We start from the raw sequence: 22,589 nt of genomic DNA, 5'->3' as shown, positions 1-22,589 counted from the left end.
CAGTCCAGAAGTGAGAGCACAGGGGCCCTAGTATGCCTTCAATGAAAACCAAATTAAGGTTGAAGGTAATCTCCTCTACCTGGTCTGGAATGTCTACCAAATAATGGCATTTAGATATCAACCACCCACTACAAGGTAGGACAAGGCTTCTCACATGCTGGTATCAGGCTAGCTGCATACAAATTACTGGTGGGAACTTGTTTGTTAAATAGAAATTTCAGGAAACTCTAATTTATTAGGTCCTAACTCTAGCTCAGAAATTTATATTATTAAAATTCTCCCACATGATTCCAATCCAGTCTAAGTTTGCAAAAACTATCAACTTATTCCTTAATTTAAGAATATGAGTGCAATTTCCACCAGATTTATTCCCTAGGTTTCCATTTCACTAGTCACAGGCTTGGTGATTTAACTCATTTGTTCCTAGAGCTACACATACAGGAAGTATCTTTCCCAGCCCTCATTCTGGGATGTAAAGCCCATCAACTCCATAGCCATACCCTTGCATTTATGGCTTAGGCAACAATTAACCTGTGGGCTCTAGATTATCCAAACAAGCATCATATGTCTTATTAGTGGAAATGCAAAATTTTTGGCAGAGAATATCCAATGTGCTAGCAAATCAATCCAGGAATCAAATAAATGGCTTTCATTGTACAATACCAACAATAACAACTGACATCTACCAAGTACTTGCTATGGTTAATATGGTTCAGGTGCTATATTATGGGCTTTATAGGGCCTCCCACTTAATATCCTGAAGAGCCCTAAGAAGTAGATATCATCATTCTTGCTTTACAGACAATAAAATTGAGGTATAAAAGAGTTAAGTAACTTGCCTAAAGTTATAAAGATAGAAAATGGCAAAGCCAGAGTTTGTTAGTACCCAAAATCTATAAAGAACTTATCAAACTCAACACCCAAGAAAAAAATAATCCAGTTAAGAAATGGGCAGAGGACATGAAAGGACATTTTTTCAAAGAAGACATACAGATGGCTAACAGACACAGGAAAAGATGCTCAATATCACTCATCATCAGAGAAATACAAATCCAAACCACAATGAGATACCACCTCAAACCTCAGAATGGCTAAAATTAACAACACAGGAAACAACAGATGTTGGCAAGAATGCAGAGATAGGGAAACTCTCTTACACTGTTGGTGGGAATGCAAACTGGTGCAGCTACTCTGGAAAACAGTATGGAGGTTCCTCAAAAAGTCAAAAATAGAACCATCTTGTGATCCAGCAATTGTACTACTAGGTATTTATCCAAAGGACACAAAAATAATTATTTGAAGGGGCACATGCACCCCAATGTTTATAGCAGCATTATCTATAATAGTCAAATTATGGAAGAAGCCCAAGTGTCCATTGATGGATGAATGGATAAAGAGTGGTATATACATACATGATGGAATATTACTCAGCCATCAAAAAGAATGAAATCTTGCCATATGCAATGACATGGATAGAGCTAGAGTGTATTATGCTAAGAGAAATAAGTCAGTCAGAGAAAGACAAATGCCATATGATTTATCTCATATGTAGAATTTAAGAAACAAAACAGATACAAGGAAAAAAAGAGAGAGGGAAACAAGCCATAAAAGACCCTTAACCATAGAGAACAAACCAAGGTTGATGGAGGGAGGTGGGTGGGGGATTGGCTAAGGGGGTGATGGTAATTAAGGAGGGCACTTGTTGTGATGAGTCCTGGGTGTCATATGTAAATGATGAATCACTAAATTCTACATCTGAAACCAATTTTACCATATATGTTAACTAACTAGAATTTAAATTAAAAATGAAGAAAGAAAGAAAGAAAGAAAGAAAGAAAGAAAGAAAGAAAGAAAGAACGGAAGGAGGGAGGGAGGGAGGGAGGGAGGAAGGGAGGGAGGGAGGAAAGGAAGGGAGGGAGGGAGGAAGGAAGAAATTGGCTAAGCCAGAGTTTGGATCCAGGCAGTCTGACTTTAGAGCCCATGCTCTTAACATCCTCACTATCTTTCCAGAAGCTGGAAATGGCAGCTTAAACTTAACAGATACTAGAACAGAAACCCTAGCCTTACTTTGGATGAGATTATTTTACCTTTACAGACGGGGAGAAAAATATTTGAAACCTTTAATAAAAGTGAATGAGCCTACTAGAATTTAATAAACGTGTAATATTGAAAAACTACCCAGAAAAACACTACATATCAGGTTATCTACTTCATTTATCCCAATAGGACATGTTCCAGGAAAGGAATTTTAGTCCTGATAGGGCCTTGAATATTACAGGCTTCTAATTCACTCTTAATAATAAATGAATGCATGAAAGAATGAATCAGTGAATGAATGAATATATTAGTGTTGATTAGTTTGATTAGAATGATTAGCCAAATTGATGAGGGAAAAACATAGAGAAAAGGGATGGAGGAAGGATGTAAAGTGTACTGTATCATAACTAAATTGCATTATATTTTCACACTAACAATCCAAAAATTAGGATATCCATTTCATCACTCTAGACCTTCTCTGTGAAGGGATTTGGCTCATATGATTACTGTGTTTCCTGGTAGCTCTTTTAAAATGGGTTTTATGTTCACTCAAATCTTGTGTCAAAGCAATTTCCAAGGAGGTCTGTAATTTTTCTCTCTATTTTGCATACATTATCAAGACAATTTGAAAGGGCAAGTGCAATATTATACACCCTTAAATACATATATTATACAATATCTATGCAATATTATAGACCCTTAAAACAACTTTAGAGGAGTTCATATACACACATATCGTCTAAGAATTGCTTTCATATAAGCTCAGAGAACGGAAGTTGTTAGACAAATAATGATTCCTTATTAGGAATCATGTTAGTAGGTTTATTTATACTGGGGCCTCGGGGTTTAGGACACACACAAAAAAAACCCAACATGCTTCCCACGGAGCACATCTGAAGTGAATGCAGTTTGTTCAGCTGATGTATTTAACTGTCAGGAATCATCATCTAAATATGTGTGAATTTCTGTATGTTTGTAGCTGTAGCATGAGGGATTATGACTGAGATCCCAGAGAAGCAACCATTCATTCCATGAGACTCCTAGGGAATGAGTATGAATGAAAGAGAAACATGGAGGAAATTGCACTAAGAGGAAAGTATCAGGGTATTTTGCATCCCCATTTCTAGCTCTGGACACACTCATACCCATTCTCACACACTCACAGGTACTCACAAATATGCAACCGACATAAGTATGGGAAAGTCTCCAGAGTCAGATGAAGCCCTAAGGCCATGTAAAAATTTAGGTTTGGTGGAAAAGTGGAAGCCTGGGATACCCCTATCCTAGAATCCAGATAGCGTGTTTGTCTCCTGCAGTGAGCATCTTCAGAGATGAGTCTTGCTCACTCATTTGTATCCCTCACATCTTGCATAGGCCTGGGCACATAATCCGTTTTCAATACAAGTACACTGAAAGATTGAGTAAACAAATCAACAGATGTATGAACACTAGATTAGAATAGCCCACTGTAGACCAGAGACCCTGCAGAATAACCATCTCAGCCTCTTGATTGCTCTTGCTGCCTGGACAGGAGCCAGATAAAAATACTACCTTCCATTATTAGAGTGTTTTGAAAGTTACTAAGGAAGTTCATGACTGTTAAATTCATTTTCTCCTCACAGCAACCTCTTGTTATGGGAAGGGCAGATACCTTGACCCTAACTTTGCATATTAGGAAGTTATAAGACACAGAAGTAAAGTAACTTGTCTCAATCCACACATCAATGGAGTCTATTGATAGAAATGGAACTGAATCCAAGGGTAGTTATTATTCCCCACTTACTCCTCCACTGAAAGATGTTTACACACACACACACACGAACGCACAATATACATGTAACAGTTGATTCTCATTATTTGTGGTAGTTATGTTTTACAAAGTCTCCACAAACACTGAATTAGTGAGTTAGTGAATACTGAACCATTGCTCCTTGGAGATAGATAGATAGATAGATAGATAGATAGATAGATAGATAGATATCACATAGATCATAACCTTAAATCCCAAAACAACTCCAGTCAGTGGGTTCTATTTTCTCACAAGTGTTTCTCACAAGCTCACACAAGTGTTGAGTGATTTGCCTACAGGCTCTCCACTAACAGATGCTAGAATTGGGCTTCAAACCTAGTCCAAGGCCCCAGAGCAAGAGCTTCTCATACTACACTTCCCTGCCACATCTTGTCTCCATCCTCTAGTCCCTTCTGTTATGAGACAGAGACAGAAACAGAAGGATTCCTTGTTTGACTCCAATGAGGAACTTGTGCTTGGAAGGGCTGTATCTCTCTCACTCTGCATATATCTGTGAATGGTGAGCAAGGCACCAGAATATTGATTTGGAATTATGAATACATTTTAGTAAGTAGGCAACTGCACAAATATGGAATCTGTGAATGATGAAGATGACCTGATTATATCATATCATATTATTATATCAATCATATCATATCATATCATATCATATCATATCATATCATAACATAGGAATGACCTTTCTTTTAGGTCTGGTCTCTTGACAAGAGAAAAAAGACTAGTTTTATGAGAAAAGCTGATCCACTGGTAGGCAAGAGAGACTTCCACGAATTTCTACCTCTACCTTCAGGCTCCAGTCTGTTAGACAGACAGTTAAACTTCTGGCCTCCACGCTTTCGTTACCCACATGATACTTGTGGGCACCGAACCAATGTAAAAAGATAGAGGGGAATGTATTTCACACAAAGGACTTTCGTTCCCTCTCAGATCACCTCATCTTTCAGCATAGGAAGGGAAAGACTACTGTCCACAGGGTGCATGTGGGAAGCACAGTGAGGCAATCACAGCAGGGCAGAGAAAGCAGAGGTGGAAAACCATGATTAAGAGGTGCAGAGAAGACAACCTTGCTGTGTGGCCATCAAGGGAGACAATGTTGACTGAATAGGCTTTGGGCCCGGCTGACATCTAAGGGGCACAAGTGCAATATGGCTGGGTTAGAAAACAAGTCAATGGTGGCAAGTCAGGGAGCAAAGAGTGGCCAGAGTGAGGAAAGCAGTGCACCTCTATCTCCATCTCTGCACCATCGGGTGAGGAGAGTAATGAGGGCAGCATCTCAGCCAATTGCTGCAATTTCCAGAAGGCCTTATACGAAGCATTTTGCATGCACGTACATTTCATTCTCACAAGAGCACAACCAGGAAGTGTACTGTGCTCTTTCCACAAGGGAGGTAGTAAGTCTTACAGAAATGAAGTGATTTGCCCATGGCCACTCAACCAATCAGTGGCAAGGCCAGATTTCAAACCTAGTGCCATCTGAAGCCAATGGCCATGTTTCTTCCACTTTGTAGATACTCAGCTGCCGTCCAAAGGCACTAGAGAAAAACATAAATATGAATCTAAAAATAGCTGGCAGGAGTTTGTTGGCACTAGAATTCTCTACCCTGTTCAATAATGAAGTCATATTAAAAAGCCTACTTTGAGAGAAAGGAAAATGCAATTCATCAAATTGATGGCTGTGTTCTTATATTAAGAAACTGACTTTCTGAACTGAGTGTGTCAATGTGCGTGGTGATAATATTTATGTTCTAATAACTACAGATCTGTCATTCTTGTTATCACCAAAATAAGTAATTTGTTACAAAAGACGCAGTTCCAAAGTTATCCAACTATCCTTATTGTAAAAACTGTAAAAGTCTTTGGAAACACGTAAACTCCATCTTGCCATATAATGAATCAATTTAAAAATTAAATATGAAGCAATGTTCAGCTAAGGAGTTTGGTGTTTTGCTGAATGAAAGATGTTTGGAGAAATGTCATGGGATGTCCCATGATTCCCCAACACGCCTGAATTTACTCATCCTTACCCAGGCACATTTGGAACCCAGCCACGAACACATTAGGAAACATGCATTTACCCTATGCTTCTAGGGAACAAGAGCATTACTTCAGTGGTCTTCTATCCTTCTGCCTCCTCAGTCTTTGTAGTCTGTGAAACAGGAAAATAGATGCCATTCCTCCAGCCCCCAAGTTTTATGTATTGTATTCTTTTAATGATGTACAATTGATTCAGTGCCTTTGAACTTCCTCTAAACATCTAAAGCACTTAGGATCATTAAGATGCTTTCAAAATGCAGAGAATGTATTCCTCAAGTACTCTTTGCCACTTGTTGTAGATGGAACGTTGCCTCTGTCTCACCCAGCCTGGGTGGCTCATTACTGTAAATCGCTAACATTAGAAATGGTGACTCACAAAGAGGAATCGTGGAAAACTTACACAAGAGGAGTTACCAGGCCACGTGTCTGTGGGGTGCACTAGGTGTTAATGCAGGAAAATAAGACGCAAGCATTCTGAAAGATACCCGTCTTCTGAATCAATCATAATGCTGTGCTGGAAAGCAGGATGGAGTTTTTAAAAGTGGGGACCACCATCCTGATTTCCTTAACCGAGACGTCTTATTCCTAAGACACGCCTCAGCTTTGACAATATATAGTGCACAGTGGGAATGACAGCAGAGGGGCCAGTCTAGCTGGCCAAAGGTAGGAAGATAGAAACTACACTTGACTGTGTTGAACTAAGTCTATTGCCTTGGGCTCCCCATTTGAGGGATCCCCAATTTGCAGTAGTAAATGGCAGAGGGACAGGGACTCAGGGAGGTAAAATAAGTCAGGAGGCCTAAAGTAGGTAGAGCTGGTGAGTTTAAAAATAAATACAGTTCCCATAAATCACACAAGGAAATTAAGCATAATGCATTTATCTATTCTATGTATTTAATTATTTAATTATTTATGTATTTAATTATTCTATGACAGGACCTTCTTAACTTAATTCTCCTATTCTAACTTCTACTCACAAACTTTATACTTGTTAAACTTTTCAAGATTTCCCTCCTTGAGTTTCATCTTAACCTGACTTGCCTTTGTAAGAAAATATTAAAGGGGAATAGGTAGTCTCAGAACTCATCTATGAGTAAGCCGTTGGCTCTCAGACATTTTGGACCCTAATCCATAACAAGAAATACATTTTGCATTGTGATACCATACAAACATACAAATATATAAACAAAAGCATACACATAACACAATGCAATAATACTTCAATAAGTGATGACTATAGAAAGAGTACAACCAAAAAATGATGTATTATGCAGTCAATAATTATATTTACCTAAAATATTTAATACCATGGCCCAATGCTCACAATAAAACAATAAAATGGAATCTAGAAAATGTAGGAGAACAATTGTGTATATACAGTATGTACCCAATTTTTAATTCAATGTTATCTTGATAAATTCAGACCACTAATGCAATTTTTCCTTAGGATTTAAAAGGAAAAAGGACATTCTTAAAGTGAACAGGTCCAAATCCTATTTACTCTACAGAAAACCAACAGAAGTGTGGCTTGTCAAGAAAAGAGATGAGAAACCATATAAAATTATAAAAAAGGAACCCACAATTTCCTGATAAATTCAGACTATATAGAATCAATTCATATTATTTAAAATATGAGTCTTAATTAATTAGAATAACAGCAGTAACAACTATTAAGTACATGCATCTGGGAATATTCTTATTGCCAACCAACAAGAAAAATAAAACTAGAGTGATTCATAATTTATGCCATGCAACTAATGAGAAATATTGAGCTGCTTAACTATCCATTCATTCATTCATTCATCTGAGCATGTAATATGTTTGAGCCACTATGATATTCCTGGCTCTTTAGTAGGATATGGAGATCCCAGAGATAACTAAGACAGAGATCCTGTCCTCAAGCAGCTCAAAACCTAGTGGATGATCCAGGCAAGTAGACACTCCCATTGAATATGGTGAGCAGGACACCAGACTCGAATATAAAGTACTATGGGGACAGCAACCCTGTGGGTCTTGGGAAAATGGGAGAAGTTTCAGAGAGTGGCTAACCTTGGACCGAGTCCTAAAAAGTGTGAGGACTTTGCCAAGTAGCTAAAGGGGGAGGGCATTCTCATAAGAGAGAATAACAAGTTCAAAAGCCCAGAGATGGAAGAAGATGTCCCCTGTGTGGAAACCCCTCTATTTTGGCATGGCTGAAATGTAATAGATAGTGGGGAGAATGGGAAGATATGAAGTAAGTTGGAGAAAACCAGTGTTTTTATGCTATTCTGAAGAGTTTGGGTCTCTTCTGAAGACAATGGAGAGCCCATGAAATGTTCAGGGACAAGAATTAACAGATTTCATTTGTCTTTCAGAAAGATTATTCTGGGATGGGTTTAGAGACATGCATGACAAAAGACAGAGACTTATTAAGGAGTCGGACTTAGATCTGCAGACACTTGTCATCGTTCAACTGACTCTGCCAAGAGAATCTGCAAACAGAGACCCTGCCCTCAGTGAATCCAGTGTCCAATGTATAGAACCCCAAATTACAACCGATGGAGAAATGCTCTTTCTCGAGATAAATGTGTTCTGTTTGCCAGCACTTTGACACAAAAGGAAGCACTGGCTTCATAGAAATAATTAATCCTCTTTTTCTGCCACTGGGATAAACAAAGAAGGAAAAAGAAATAGATGTTATAAAAAAATAAAATCCAAGGCAGATCAAAGGGGATGTGGTGGAGGATTGAACAACTGCTACCCTTAAGCAAAGAACAGTAATGAAGAAATGAGTTTTGGCAGCCCAGCCAATGGGATAGTAAAGAAATTAATCCAGAAGGGATGTAATGACCTGAAAAAAATGATGAACAAAGACCAGAAGCATCAGGAGAGAGAAAGGGGGAACAGACAGGTAAGAGCCATTTTCTTCTCTGTCCTGCCTATTTGAAGGATATCAGATTTAAGGCCTCAGTAAAGAAAGAAGATATGAAAAAGCAAGCCAAAGAATGATTTGGCAAAGTCATTTAAATTTCTTATTCTTCTTATTCATTTTTTGTTGTTGTTGTTAAGGCAAAGAGTGGTATTTTAATTTACTGTCATAACAGAGGAACTGACTATTGATAACAGCAGACTGGTTCAGGAACGATGAAGTTTCAGTAGACTCAGGATGCATTTTGAAATACTTTGTTTTTCCAGCTAAAGATTAGGGTTTTACTTTTGAGACTCAGACCTTTAATATAATGTACATTGATGGTTTTTATTTTTTCTTTCCAGAATGGACTTTAGTGCAACAGGGAATTAAACTGAAATCATTAAATTCTTTCTACTTAGCACTTTAGAGAACATTTATATCCAGCCTGCCTAAGGTTAGTGAATACTGTAATAATAAATTGTTAATACTCAAGTCTTTGGTATTTATCTGATTTTTAAATGATTTTTCCACCTCATTAGGTAGAGTCTTATTTTCTTTTAGTTCTGTGAACTCAAAACAGAGAAGATAATCTTGATGGCCTGAAAATCTTTTTTTGACCAAACGCTCTCAAATAAACTTAGAAATGGCACGGGTGTTCACAAGGATATGTCTGAATTTGTACAGTTCTGAGTAATAGCTCCAGAGGTTAAAGTTCTCATTTATGAACTGGTTTGTACTTCTTACACACAATTTGATATCTGTTTCTCAGGCTTCAAGTGAAGACACTCACTGTGGGAAATTTAAACCAGCCACTCAGTCTCAAATATTTTTCAAAAACATCCATCCTTACCCATTGCTTTATGAGTCAGGAAAATGGATTATTAAAAGTTCTGATTATTGAAAAAGCTGCAGAACAAAAATCAAAATAAGAAACCCTCAGATAATTTGATTTTATAGCGGTACTGTACTCCAGAGTATGAGAAAAGCTATGTAACATTGTGGCCATTCACCTGTTTTTTAGTAAAGATACCTTTTTGAAGCTGATACCCCAATATTGGTTAAGCCAGCCATCTGATTTCTTGAATTTTAACCTCCATCATCCCTCCTCAAGCCTTTCCACTCTGGTTACTGCTCACACTGAAGAAAGAAAAAATTTCTATCCACTCCCTCCAAATCAAGTCGGGGGAGCATTTGCCAAGAAACCTGCCCTTTACCAGAAGTGGGCAAAGTGGCAACCACAGCAGACGACATCCCCAGGGGCCTAGTCTTGTGGTCTGGCTGCAGTGAGAATTTTCTCAGCTTCCTGGGGGAGAGGGGCACTGACCCAGCTTTCAGCCTCAGCCTGCTGCTGCAGAACTAATTACTAGTGTGAAAAAAAAAAAAAAAAAGACTTGATTCGGGTCAGTGTTTCCTCAAACATTGTTTACATTTGATTTTAAATCCATACAATGGCAGAATTGACATTTGCAGCTTGCTCCCACATTCATTTGAGGGGTTTTATGTTATTTTATTTTCAGGTTAGAAATGTTTGAGGAGGCATTTATCATTAAAGCCATGGCCTTTGCTCCTAAAGCTTCACCTCCCAAGTACAATAACAAAAACTGCTAATTACAAGAGGGAAAACAACCAGGAGTGGATCACAAAGGGGAGCCCTTTCTTCATCAGCATAGAACAATAGAACAGCTCTTTCCAAGGCCCCACACAAGATTTGGGACTGGGAAGCCTGCTCTACCCACCCGGGTATTCACTTAATTCCACTGTCTAAGAACATGAGGGAAGGAAAAGGCATTATTCTCTTACGGAGTCATAATCCAAGGTAGACTAAGTTATGTGCAATACCGAACAACCCCCAAATCTCTCTGATTGAATCTGAGTGAAGTTCATTGTTCACAGTCAAAAAATCCATTGAGGGTCCAGGTAACACACTGGAACCACTTGCCCCCATACAGTGTGACTCAGTAATCGAGGCTGAGAGAGGCCTCCATCTTGTGGATGTACCATCTGGAATATTGTCCTCCTTGTTCTATCCAGCATGGGAAGAAAGTGCTGGTCTTACACCAGTGATTCAATGCTTCATCCAGGAAGTAAGGAATGGCGCATTTGCATTCACAAGATCTCACCTAACTGCCGGAGGGCAAAAAAATATCATTCTCTTAGAAATGAGCTGAAGAGAATCAGATTAGGGTGAGCACTAAAGTCTATAAATAACGGCTTATGTATACCATACTCACATGCAGGCAGGGTGGAATAATTGTGTTTTTGTAATTTTTTTAAAGTTTATTTTTATTTTTGAAGGAGAGAGAGACAGAGACGGGGGGTGGGGGAGGAGGTGCAGAACGAGAGGGAGACACAGAATGTGAAGCAGGCTCTTGGTTCTCAGCTGCCAGCACAGAGCCTGATGCGGGGCTCAAACCTGTGAGCAGAGAGATCACGACTTGAGCCGAAGTCGGACATTTAACCGACTGAGCCACCCAAGTGCCCCATAAACAGGGAGCCTTTCTCTTTTTCAATAAATTTTTAAATTCCTCAAAAATACTCCCTTTTTTTCTCTGATGTCTTTGCTTTTTGCATTGACAGGTGAATTTTTGTTCCTAGACGATATCATATAAATCAGTTGAGATAAGAAAGTTGACTTATTCAAGTAAGAATACTTTAATATGTGTAACACTGCTCTCAAAAATACATTGTGGGCCGGTGGGGGGGGCACCTGGGTGGCTCAGTGGGTTGAGTGTCTGACTTCGGCTCAGGTCATGATCTCACAGTCCGTGAGTTTGAGTCCCGCGTCAGGCTCTGTGCTGACAGCTGTACTGCCATGAACTATCACCCAAAAGACAATCTCATTAGCTCTACGTTACAGTCAAATAAAATATTTCCAAAGTTCTCTGAATTGGGAAAAGTTTGAATCAGGATCTTCCATTTTTGCATACGGGGAAACTACACCATAAAGAGGTTAAGTAACTTGCTCAAGATCACACAGATAATGAGTGGCAAGGCCAGGATTCGCTCCAGGTACCTTGGGTATACATCCCCCTTAAAACACCATGTTACACAACCTCATATACCAAAAAAAAAAAAAAAAAATCCAACGTTCCTATTAGAGACAAAGTTAAAGAACATGAATCTGGACAGGTACAGAGAGGACATATGTTGGAGGGCTTTCTGTGCTATGCTAAGACGATAAAGAAGGTTGGGTGAATCCTCCGCCGCAGGCCAGCAAATTTTTCCTGGAAAAGGCTCAGATGGGAAATCTCGTAGGTTTTGGAGACCCTATACTCTCTTTCAGAAGTACTCAATTCTTCATTGTTTATGGCTACTTTTATGCAATGGAAGAGTTGAGTTTGTATGTGAGTTTTATTTGTACAGAAACAGAAGATGGGCCAGATTTGGCCCATGAGCCACAGTTTTCTCTGCTCTGAGCCAAGAAGGACCTTGAAGAATTCTGACTGATCATTGACATGTTCAGACTTGTGGTGGATGGATGGTGTTCATAGTAGATGGCAGCGAGGGGCAAGACTAGAAACTGGAAGCAGCACAAAGAGTGCATAGAAGAAACAATGGGTGCCTAAATCTGGCAGAAGCAATAGGAAGTAGAAGAAGGTATGGACAAGAGAGGTCTTGCTTGGGCTTGTACAATTGATAAGACCATCATTCAGTTAGCTGTGTGGGATAAAGGAAGGGAATATATCCAGGAGTCCCATGTGTACATAGTGGTGCCAGGCACCTCTTTTAGGAAATACAAGAGAGTGAGTAAGGTGAAGGGAGTTAAAGGGGGGCGGGGGGACATACTTTGGGATGAAGCAGATTTGAGGAGTCTGGATTGGCCTGATGTACATGCCCATTAGACACCTGAACATACAAGTCTGAGGCATAGGAAAGAGGTCTGAGTGGGAGATGCGGGTTCACAGTCAACAGGACAAAGATGGATTTTAAGCTGAGGGGGTTAATGAGAGAGCCCAGGAAGGAATAAAGAAGAGAAACAGGCTGATGAGAAATTCATGATGTCAATATTTAAATAAATATCAATATTTAAGGGATGTTGTGAAAGAAGAGACACCTTGAAAGAAGACGAAGAAATCAAATGAGGAAATGAAATTGAAGAAGGATGGCATTGTCAGCAGCGGTAAATATTGTAGGGAAACAAACATGATGCCTGAGAAATATCCATGAAGTTGACCATTAGACGGTCAACACTGGTGTTAGAAAGAAGAGTTACATCAGACTGGAGAGGAAGAACACCAGCTTATAATGAGTTGAAGACAGAGAGGAAGACAGGTTCTCAGGGTGAGAAGGATTTGTACCTTACGTGCAGGCAAGGACTCCCATAAACAAAGAGAGGGACACTTGGAGGTTACAGGCAAGAAAGAGAACGCAGTGGAACAAGATGTATAAGGTGGAATCCAGAACACAGGGAAACGGGCTGGCCTTGAGTGAAGGAGGCAGAGGAGCAGGACAAGTGCTAAGAGGGATGCAAAGACTGATGTTCTAAGGTGGAGAAGCAGAATGGTGAGGAAATTCCTAACTTAAGGGCCTCTGTTGTGCCTGTAAATACGAAGCAGTGTCTTAGATGCCTGTATATCTGGAGACCCAAGAAAAGTGGGGGACAGGACTACTTCACAGAAGCCACCAATAATCAGTACCTAGTAGTTAGAAAGTCCACTTTTCGACAAGTCTATATGAGTGCAGAAAAGGCAGCTGCCACCACCTTTGGGAAGTTTTGGCTAAGGCTCCCCTCAGACTATTCCCAGTAGCTCTCCCCAGCAGCATGGCCAGCAAGTCCTTCATTACCATGGTTCTACTGAGGCCAGTTACAGTGCCTGTGATTCCACCATTAGAATGTGTCTCTGGAGAAGGCAACATTTTCCGGTTGAGGATTCACAGTTTAGAAGGATTAGCTGACAGCTGGCTGCAGGCAAGAGAGATGGTCTGAGGACCAGAAGGGTGTGGGGATGGCTAGGAATCCCAAAGGGAATTACATAGAAGTGCAAATTCACTGCCTTCACATGGAAATTAGTGCTGGCCTTGAGCATGGGGGTGGGGGCAGGGGGCGGCTGTGGGCTTGTGGCTGCTTGCAACCAACCCCACAAGGCATTCATCCTTTGCAGCATTATAATATCCGTGAGAGTCAAGCTTGTGAAAGGGAGATAAATACTATTAGTTATTTATGAAAAGATATTTTTAACAATGTCCTGCAAAATAAGACAAATGTGGGAGGAAAGATTCATCTCTATGGAAATAGCAGTTTTGAGAGAAACAGTACTATTATTTTTGGAGATTCGGAAGATAAGACAGTCTTGGGAGAAGGAGAGCATTCTCAGTAGGAATCCACTGTAGTGCTGGGGTTACCGACAGCTACCATTCTGTTTAGGGGGTGATGAGCTTGTGATATGCCATATAGTCCTCACACACAAACACCTGGACAGGTTGCAAGTGTAGAGTTGCGTGCTACCTCCTTATCTGAAGGGCAGGGAGGAAGCAAGGACAGGACAGTCTTGAAATGAAGAATGCTAGCAAAGCCTGGGGCCTTTCTTGTCTTCAGATTCTGCATAACAGACACACTAGAGGAACATTAATCACAATAGGCCAGGGGAAGGTCTCAGTGGAGAGGTGGCTCAAAGAACCTTTCCTTATTTCCTTCCTCCTTCCTTCTTTCCCTCCCTTCTTTCCTTCCTTCTACCCATCCTCCCTCCCTCCCTTCTTTCCTCCCTTCCTCCCTCCCTCCCAGCACCCCATGTGACAGTCTGCTTATTTTTGACCCAGTTCCAACATCAGCTCCTTGTGAGGCTTCCTCAGTGTTCCTCCCACCTCAGCAAAATTCTGTGAGCCCACCTCTGTGTTTCTGTTAAACGGCAATACCCCCAACTTAGCAACTCGTTTTGAATTGTCCTGCTTCCTCACTGGACTCTGGACATGCAAAGACTGGCGTGTTTTCCTCCTCCTTCAACCTTTCCCTGGTTCCCCAACAAAGTGCCGCACACCTAGAAGGAATATACTAAATGCGTGTTGAATTGAAATACATATGGGAATTTGGCAAATCAAGAATGTTTTTGAAACTTCAATTTCTTGGCTAATTAGACATAAAATTAAGAAAGTGGCTGAATGACAAATATTAAATTCTGAATCCTCTTCAAAATGTATAATAGTGTGTGGAGCAGCAGGAATCTTTATTCTCTCCCCCTGAAAATATAATTATAGAGCTAGAAATGACTAGAAGAATCATTCGCTCCATTCTCCTCTGCCTCCAGGTAGGTTATATTAAATTATCTCAGACAGATGAAAATCTATCCTTTTTTCATTTCAAAAAATGAGATTTTAATTCCACTATTCTAGTATAAAAAAAGGCTTCAGCTAAGCAACTCATCCTGATTTCTTCTCTAAAGCCCACATGGCACATTTTGAGTTGGATAAAGCCAGCTGTATAAGATTCCTTTTGTTATAGTTTTACAAATTGCATACATAGATTTATATTTATATGGAATCTATATTTGTATATAGATTTATAAATTTACAAATTACATACCTAGATACTATACAGATACAGACTGAGAGTGTGTGTGTGTGTGTGTGTAGGGAGAGAGAGAAGGAGAGAGAGACAGAGAGACAGAGAATTGGCTCTATTTAACTTAAAATTTCTGAAATGATGAAGTAGGGAATATTTTTTTACCTGATGCCCCAAACTCTAGGAAGTTTTAGTCTGGACCACATCAGGTTTTCAATATGAGGCATGCTGGGAAAATGACACATGAAGACAAAGTCTTTAAGTCATTATATATGTAGTGGTCCCTTCTCAATCTCTCTTCCCTGTGCCTGAAATCCCAGGATGTGGGACTGTATCAACTTATTTTCTTTCTACTGCCATGAGAATTTTAGATCTGAACTTGTGGACATCAGTTGTCATTTCTGCTAAGAACTAGAAAAAAGAAAACTAGAAAAAAGAACTGGGCTTTGGGAGAAGAGGAAGGTGGAATAGGGATTGAGATTATTGTGGTGAAGCCTCAAGAGGTTCAGGGCACAGAGGAGAAGCCAAGGGAGATTGTCCTGCATCAATGGATGGAAGAAGGGTCAGAGCCATGCAGCAAGAGCTCCAGCCTAGGAAAGCAGGGGCTCTCTAAGGAGCTACCCCACCTCCAAGCTACTCCAAGGAGGTTCAATACAGGTTTCCATTGTCTCTTTTACGGCTTTATTTCTGGGACTAAAGTCAGACTCCAGGAATGGATTCCATAACTAGCAGGGAAAACAAAAATCAGAGAGGTATTGGATATCTGGAAAGAGAACCAAAAAGGAAAATAAACTACTTATTAGGATAAAAAGCAACATGATAGAGTTAAAAGAATAGAACTTCCGGGGTCAGGTTCAGAACCCAGTTCTGCAATTTATGTGTGAATTGGAGAAGTAATTTGTTCTGTTTTAAGCTTGCTTTCCTCATCCATAATGGGGATAACGGTATCTTTTTAATAGGGTCTTATGAAGATTGAATAAAATAATAAATATCTGCAATACAGTATGTGCTCAGTTAATGGCAATTATCAATATACTATTTGTAACAGAGATAAACATATTTGTAAGTATCTTATTAAAGCTTAGGAGAAGGGAAAGAGATAAATAATAGATTAGTTAATTATAGAGCATTAATTATAACTTATTTAAGGTGTGTAAAATAGTATTGATAGCATGTGTTTGATTGTTATATTTCAGTAAATGTAAAAAAAATAGGGATAAGATTCTTCCTAACCTTACTTGTAACCTTTATTTCTCTGTAAAGTCTTGGCTTCCTCAACTGGGAATTCTACAATGAGGGTGTAGTGAACGCAGTGGTACCCAGCCAGATCCACCCTGGTTAGACCCAACACTCATTCCCCCAGCCGCTAGGCTTGTTGGTAGCTGAAGGGTCCCGACTGGGTTTCTCCCCAAGAGAGAGCTGCCCTTAGTCACAGGGAGGTTCCTTACCCAAGACCATGTCCCTTCCTGGGGCAGCCAGCCCCTAGTGCCCTTTGAGGAAGGTTTTCAAAGACCCAGCTGTTCTAGATGGTGGGCTTCACATGGTGGGAGCTGAGGCCTTTGCTCCGGCTGCATCATCGTTAGGTTCTTCCTCAGCCCCATCTTGCTGCCTTTACTCCCACACAGGAGATGGGCCTGGGAGCCCTTCCCAGGCTCTGCCGCTGAGTACTTCCTGGGACCCAACCAGAGGCAGAGGGTTCAGGAAAACACATTTTGCCATTGGAGACAGACCACCAGGACTCCAGAGAGGAAAGAGAGAATTTGGGCAGTGGTAGGTGCCCGGTATGTGGCAGGGGTCACTAATTATACAACTGTGAAAGAAGAGACGTGGGCCAAGACGAGAATGGCAGGCCTGGCGTGGAGCGGGGTGGCTTGGCCTGAGTGGGAGGTCCCGGCATCAGGAAAGGCCCACAGAGTATTACAAGTCTACAGGGAAAATCAAACATTGAGAGAAAGGCTAGAGTTCCACCTGGCATGGCCATACTGGGGGGATGAAATGCCAACCCAAAACGGGTTGCCACACTATTCTGACACCTTGTTCAACAAAGGTGTTCTTTTTTTTTTTTTTTTTAAATAAGTTTGTCCTCAACAGTACAGTAGAAATTCAAGAGAAGAAGGAATTTATCTGATTCCAATCCTCTTTCCAGGAATTTTCCCCTGGGCCAAAGCAATTCCATAAAGACACTCACTCCCTTCAGCTTTCTCTTCTATAGACGAGAAACAGAAGCTGTTTGTTTCCACCTCTACAGCTTGTCCAACTACTCTTTCTATTCTAAACTTTTACATTATAGAGAAAGGTTATAAGGAGTTTATAAACTGCAAATTCTGGCTTATAGCTTGAAGGGCATAAATGTGCTGTGCCACCAATTCGGTGCTATTCAAAAGGGCATATTTTATACTCTACTGTAAAAATACTCACCAGGTGTGCCGTAAACATGAGTGTTTGAGGGTTTCCTGGCCGGGCCTTCATCATCTTGGGTTTATTGAGCATTTTATTATTTCTAGCTAATAGTAGAGTTGTGTTTCTGGTTGCACTTAGACGTAGTGGTGGTAAGTTTGAGAAAACCAGATTACTCTCCCCAGAAGCTCAGGATCAGGTCTCGCCTGGCAGTTCAAAAGTTCCTCCTGAGAATGATTTGAACGAAGCTGTTGTTCCCTGCTTGCAGGTGGTCAGACATGTTTTCTTCCTTCTCCTCATCCCATCACAAGGGCTTTTAAGTTATTAAGAAATCATCAATGTGTGCATTATTCAAGAGCCATGACAGATCATTCTCCCACTGGGAGTAGGAGAGAGAGAAAGAGGAGTTGGCTTGGAACCACCATCGTGTGCGTCTAAGAAGTGGGAGATCACAGCCACCACGCAGGCCACCTCCCCTTGTCACTGGTGAGGTGGCCAGGGCCCTATACCTCAGTCCTAAAGCCTGGAGATGGGTTCCACTGGCTGGTGCTGCATCGCAAGCGCTTCCGGCCTGGACCTGTCTCTCTCTGCTCCACAGTCAGCAGAAACAGTAGCTCCAGCGGTCACTCAGAAGCAAGTCCCCACCAGCTACAATGTGGGGGAAACGTGTATTTGCTAGGGCTGCTGTAACAAAGTACCACAAACTAGGTGCTTTAGAACAACAACAGAAATTTATTGTCTGATGGTTCTGGAGGCCAGAAGTCTGAAATCAAGAAGTTTGCAGAGACGTGCTCTCTCCAGAGGCACTAGGGAACGGTCTGTTCCAGGCCTCTCTCCTTGTAGACTGCTTGTAGCTTTGGCTTCCAGATGGTGGTCTTCTTCCTGTACCACTTCACATCGTCTTACCTCTGTCTGTGTCCAAATTTCCCCCTTTAAGGGCATCTAATCATATCAGATTAGGTCCCACACTACCCACCTCACTTGGTTCTCTCTTAAAAGACCCAATTTCCAGGATGCCTGGGGGGCTCAGCCGGTTGAGCGACCGACTTAGGCTCAGGTCATGATCTCGAGGTTCGTGGGCTCGAGCCCCACATGGGTCTCTGTGCTGACAGCTCAGAGCCTGGAGCCTGCTTCAGATTCTGTGTCTCCCTTTCTCTCTGCCCCTCCCCTGCTCTCCGTCTCTCTCAAAAATAAAATAATAATAAAAATAAATTTAAAATAAAACATAAAAGACCCTATTTCCAAATACTGTCACATTCTGAGGTATTGGGGTTTAGGACTTCAGCATATACTTTGGGGCTGGGGCGCAGTTCAACGCATAACAGTATGCAAATATTCTGGTTCCGATAACTGGGTAGTTGGCTTTCAATGGAGACAATCCTCTCAAGAATTGAGATAAATCCAAGAGAATCTCCAAATATTGCCTGGCAGAGTGGTTAGTTAAGAGCCCAGGGTGCAGCCCTGGAACCAGACAAAACTGCCTATAAATCACAACTTTGCTAGTTCCCAAAGAAGTCACCTCTCTCAGCCTCTGCTTTCTTGACCGCAAACTAGCGCGAAGTATGGTTTAGGTTTTCATGCGGCTGCTGTGAAGGTGAAGTGAGAAAATATAAGGAAAGCATCGAGTATTAAGACCTAGGCACCTGCTGAAGTTTCAATAAGGATACTACCTATTTTCAAACGTCAAGGTTTCTCCCTCCCTGTAGAAAGAACGTCTAGGGGCCCAGCCTGAGGTTACTCCTTAAAGCGCTGTCTATAAAATCCAAAAGAGCTACCAAGGCATCAGTCCCAGCCTCCCTACAGAGACACTACAAACAATGGCAAACAAATTGGGTCGGTTTGGATCTTATCTTCCAGCCAATCTAGAAATCTATTGTTTCCAAGTTCTTCAAAGTTTGTGTTTTCCAAAGAGAGAGGTCTTTTTCCCTTCCTTAAAAAAAAAAGTCACTGTCTGAGTCAATAGATTCGTGGGTCATGGAAGCAAATTACAAAGCTAATACAATGGATTTGAGAAATTGCTAATGTAATCAGATTTTGAACAAGCTTTGGAAACGGTCCCTATTTCGCCGCACCAAGGGTATTTTTCTAAACCGTTCATTGCTTTCAACAGCCCCATTATAAAACCAACTAAAAGTGAGAAAAGCAAATTCAGCAGCAACCTATCTTGTCAGGACAAAGAAACCTTCCTCACCAGGAAGCTGTTTTCAGAAAAATATTCAACACCAAATAATCCTATTTGAATTTTGCCACTCAAAGAAGTCTCAGAAAGAGGGACTTGTGGAAGAAATTTGGGAAGGGGTGGGGGGTTTGGGGGGTGGGGGGGTGTGGAAGGAGGTAGACAGTCCTCCAGAAAGCCTTCATTTCTTTCTACCTAGAGAAATAGAAAAGATTTCTGTACCTTTCATTGTAGGAAGTAAAAATTATGTGATCCAACACCTCTGACTTTTAATATAGTATTTAAACCTCATAATAAAATGTCGCTGAAGACTTTACCTGCTCAACCAGTAAAAGAGACACTAAAGTCTAGAAGTCCCTGAGGCCTTGCCTAGCACATAGTAAATACCGAATTAACGTAAACTTTTCATCATTTCATATGTAAGGTGATCCATATGTCCTAGTTGCCCTGGAAAGTCCCAGTTTATACTTGTTGCCTCAACAAAAATGTTTATAATGTCTCCTTTCACTATCAAAAGTGACCCAGTTTGGACAAAAAATCATATGGTCCACCCTATTGATAAGCAACTTTGAGAAGGTCTGCAAATATCCTACCACATAGGTTTCCTTTTATTTTTGGAAAGAACACCTGAAACTGCATTTAGGATTTTATTGGGGGAAGAACTTACTTCCTTTGATATTAGATGTAAGCATTTTCCCTTATGCAATGTTAAACATATGTGTTTAGGGTTTTGTGGGTTTTTCTTTTTTTTATAAATTAACTTTTTCTGAGCAGTTCTCTCCATCTACAAATATTTACTGAGTGTCTACTGTGTGCAAAACAATTTTATATCCAGTACCAGTCAAAATTCCAAAACATAATTGAAAGCTCTCATTCAACCAAAAAAAAAAATACTCTTCCTATGTTCACTAAGTTACTTTTATAAATCTTTTTAATTTGTAACTATATGAAGACTTTAAACTGGTATGAAAATGAGGCAGTAATCCAGACTGGAAAAGACATCAGGCTGGGCATGTGGTGACTTCAGTGCTCTGCCCAGCTGCTAATTAGCCGTGGAATGCTAGAAAGCCGTCTTCCCCTCGCTGGGTCCCAGTTTCCTCATCCATAAAATGAGAGAGTCAGATGAGATCATCTCTGAGGCTCCTTTCAGCTCTAAAATTCTATGATCTGATGAACCATCTCTTTTCAATTGATTAAAATGAGTGTTAAGAGATTTCCTAAAGTAAACAAGCCAGGCATGATTCCAATTTGTTTGGTTTTCCCATTTTTCTTTTCATTCATTCAGTTTTCCAGCTCAGAGCATTTGGTGGGGGGGGATACAAAGTAGGTATTTCTGAATTGTCATTTAGAGATGACACCTGAAATCTTCCCCATTTAAAATGCCTAACACATTGCCATTTCTAACGTGCTTTCAAAGCATTTAGACAGCAAATTCAAAAGGAAATAGTCTGCACAAAAGTTGACTTAGTTTTAACCATGCAGAGATTCAACCACCTTATAGTTTATTTTCCAGCTCGTAACTTGGAAGGACAAAAAGCAAAAGGGGATTGATATAATAATAATAATAATAATAATAATAATAATAATAATAACAACAACAACAACAACAACAATAAAGTTCTAATATTCCTACCATCAGCTAAGGAAGAGGTCAATCCAAACCAGCTTAATGTTACCGGTGAACTAGCCCCTTTGTGGACATTCACGGTCTCTCAGCATCAAATGACCTTATTTGTTGGCTCAGTGGTTTAAAAGAAGCATTCTATTTCCCACGGTTGTACTTCAATATGCTCTAATCCATAGGGATTACTGTGGTAGAATGTTTCAACCCAGTGTAGCTTTCAGGCACAAGTAATTTTCATCAGAGCAAAATTCACAGTCAATTTATGATCAACAAAGATATTAAAATCTTAAAATTCTGTGGTAGATGCCAAAATCAAACTATCACAGGGACCTAGCTTTTTTTTTAATTAAAATTTTTGAAGTATTTTAACAGCACACACACACACACATACACACACACACACACACGCACAAACCTGCAATTCGAACCTTGATGGAATCAAAAAGGAATTTGCATTTTTGATTTTATGTACAGCTGGTGGCCAATGTGTTTATCTCAGTAGGGAGAGGGGGCAGGTGGGGGATAAAAATAGTAGTTAAGATAAAAGAATGATCTCAGTATGGATTTTTTAAATAAATGAGAAAAAATGGATGACAGAATTGAAAATCTATATTCTCCTCAGGAAGCAGGTATGGGAATAGAGGGAGCAACAGCATGCCTTCAGTGGAAGAGCAAAGAGAAGGTATCATCAAAGCCCAACCCTCATTAGAAGTGGCCCCTCTAATCTCAGGTTAAGAATTTAGGGCTCTTTTGAGAACACTATTATGTGCCCGTGGTTGTGTGTCAGGCAGAACTGGCTACATAATTTAAGGAACTCAGAAAAAAATGAAACTGTGAGGCCCCTTGTTCAGTAATTATGGAGAATTTCAAGATGGTGACAGTAAAGCATTAAACCAAGGCCAACACCCTGAGCAACTGCACAGGTCACATACTCATAAAACTGACCCTGACACCAAATTATCCACACCCACATTAGCTTCCATCCTTTTACTGAATTGCACAACCCAGGAGGTGTGTGCCTCTATCCAGGCTTTACAGATGAGGCCATTGAAAATGAGAGCAGTGTTTCACTCAGTCAGCTTGTGAGAGCTCAGATCCTCTTCCAAGAGACCTAGCACTTTCTAC

At 40.4% G+C, this 22,589-nt stretch overlaps 1 long non-coding RNA gene across 5 annotated transcripts in view; it reads right to left on the bottom strand.

Moving 5' to 3' along the window:
• The window catches only part of LOC113600655 (uncharacterized), a 346,128-nt gene that overhangs the window by 66,576 nt on the left and 256,963 nt on the right, over positions 1-22,589 (bottom strand). The window lies entirely within an intron of this gene.

Source organism: Acinonyx jubatus, chromosome F2 (assembly GCF_027475565.1).
Source record: "Acinonyx jubatus isolate Ajub_Pintada_27869175 chromosome F2, VMU_Ajub_asm_v1.0, whole genome shotgun sequence".
NCBI lineage: Eukaryota > Metazoa > Chordata > Mammalia > Carnivora > Felidae > Acinonyx > Acinonyx jubatus.
Note: the sequence above shows the minus strand (reverse complement) of the source record. Positions and strands in the feature narration are given on the sequence as shown.